Source organism: Protopterus annectens, chromosome 15.part0 (genome assembly GCF_019279795.1).
Source record: "Protopterus annectens isolate FY-2018-M chromosome 15.part0, PAN1.0, whole genome shotgun sequence".
Lineage (NCBI taxonomy): Eukaryota > Metazoa > Chordata > Ceratodontiformes > Protopteridae > Protopterus > Protopterus annectens.
Window position 1 is genome coordinate 805,411,436 of NC_056749.1, and position 2,500 is coordinate 805,413,935.

The following is a 2,500-nucleotide window of genomic DNA, read 5'->3' on the forward strand; positions in this document are numbered from 1 at the left end:
AGGTAAGTGAGTGCTTTGTAAGGGTTTTGGGTGGGAGTTTGAATCTATGTGAGTGTGTTTGTAAGTTGTACATGTGGGTTAGGGTAGGCAGGTGAAAGTATGAGTGCGTAAGTGTTGGATGTGTTGGTGTTTGTATATGTGTGATGTGTGTGTCTGTGTGCGAGGGACTGTGGAATGTCTGGGTGTGAGTTTGCTGTCTTTTCCTGTTTGTACGATCTCTGAGTTAGTATATCTAAGTAGGGGGTGTGTAGTGGTGCAGGCCACCACATGGGGGGTGCAGGTGGGCTTCATTCTTATGACTTCTCCTTTAGTTCCCAGGCTAACAGAAACTCAAAATTTACATTTCTTTGTAAGCTACACCTGGCCAGGAAGCCACAGCAATAAAAAACACTTTTACATGTAACATCTAGTAATTATCTCTGTCTTAATAACAATAGAAATAATTTGCTAGCCCAGACATCCTGTTTCTGAGATTGAGATCAAACACAGTTGTAATTCTTTACTTAACAGCTTTCTCCAGCAGGGTGCACTGTGGTTACATTTTTGAAGTTCAGCATATAACACAGTTTTCTTACGTTTAGATTTCTTTGCATTTGTAAAACAAGCCTGTGGATTATTTTAGTATTTACAAAGGGGATCCAATGTCTGTCTGCCTGGGATGACATGCTGGACAAGCCACGCTGCTTCGCAAGGGACGGCTTGCACCTGTCACCCCTGGGATTCCAGATATTGGCAAAGGCTCTTGCCACCCCCATAGTGCCTTTTTTAGGCAAGGCTCAAATTCTAAACCTACCACCCTAGAACACAAAAAAGGAAAAAAACTAAGGGTAATGCTGCTCAATGCCAGAAGTCTAAATCTCAAAATGCACACACTCGAGGCCCTTCTCAGTATGGAGAACATCGATGTCTGTGCAGTGACAGAAACCTGGTTCAAGGCTCCTGAGAGCACCCCAGCACTATCAGGTTTTACCTCTTATCATGCGTTCCGGCCTCAAAATCCGGACAATACCAAGAAAGGAGGGGGGGGTATCCATATTCATCAAGGACACCCACACCTCAAGACTGGTGGCAACGCACGATGCATCGGAGACCATCCAGGTGCAATTAACCATAGGCAAGACTGCTCTGCAAATTGTAGCATGTTACAGGCCACCCTCACAAACTCAGGAACCTCACATGGCCTTCCTGAAAACACTAAAAGGGATAAATGTATCACCAAACACCATCATACTAGGTGACTTCAATTACCCTAATATAGACTGGGAACACTACTCAAGCCCAAACACCCTAGCCCAAAAGTTCCTGGAATTCATAAACTCAAATGCCATGGAACAACTAGTCACCATCCCCACAAGAGGAGAAAACATACTTGATCTCATCATCACGAACATGGGAGCACAATGTTCAACACCGGAAGTATACTCCTCACTGGTGAGATCAGATCACAAACTAATCTCGCTGGAGGTCCTCATCCTACCCCTACCTGAAATAAAAAAGACCACAGTAAAAAACTTCTCTAAAGCCGACTTCACACTTCTAAAGACTAGTGTGGTCTCCTTTAAGGCCCCCGAGCCGGCGGAAAACAGTACTCAAGCCGCTGAATCACTTACAAATGCCTTCTACCAGCACCTGCAGGACTGCATGGATAAGGCAATCCCAAGCAAAACAAAGACTCTTTGTACCAAAGGCAAGCGTCCAGTCTGGTGGACCCCAGCCATAAACAAACTCTACAACAAAAGGAGGAAGCTACTACAAGATAGAGCAAAATCCTTAAAAGGTAAGACACCCTTGATCACTATAAGTAAAAAACTAAGAGCTCTCATAAAATCATCCAAAGCAAATTTTGAGAGAAAAATAGCTAAAGACTCAAAAGACAATCATAAGGCCTTCTTTAGCTATGTTAGAAACCTGGGAGGAAACTCCCAGATATGCTCAGAACTAGTTCAAAATGATGTGAAGATTACTGATCCTACAGACATTGCCAACATACTGGCTGACAGGTTCAGTGCAAACTTCTCCCCTCCCCAAAAGGAGAGATATCTATACCAAGCGATTGCAGCCCCCCAAACATCCCCAACGCCCGAGTGAGAACTGCTCTCTCCAAAGCAAAAAACACAGCATCCATGGGACCTGATGGTGTCCCCGGCTGTGTGCTCCACGAACTCAACGAGGAATTAAACCCACAGCTAGGACAGCTGTTTAATCATAGTCTTACCTCTGGATACGTACCCAGGGAGTGGCGCACTGCAACTGTGGTCACACTTCACAAAGGCGGTGCCTCCACCGACCCTGGAAATTACCGGCCCATTAGCTTGACGAGCCTTATCTGCAAAGCCATGGAGAGGATCATAATGGACCTCATAAATAAAGACATAGGAAATTTGCAGACTTTGGATCCATCCCAGTTTGGCTTTGTCAAAGGCAGATCATGCCTTCTAAACTTGGTTGACTTTTTCGAAACAGTCACCAAAGCCATTGATGAGGGAAAGGCAGTCCATAC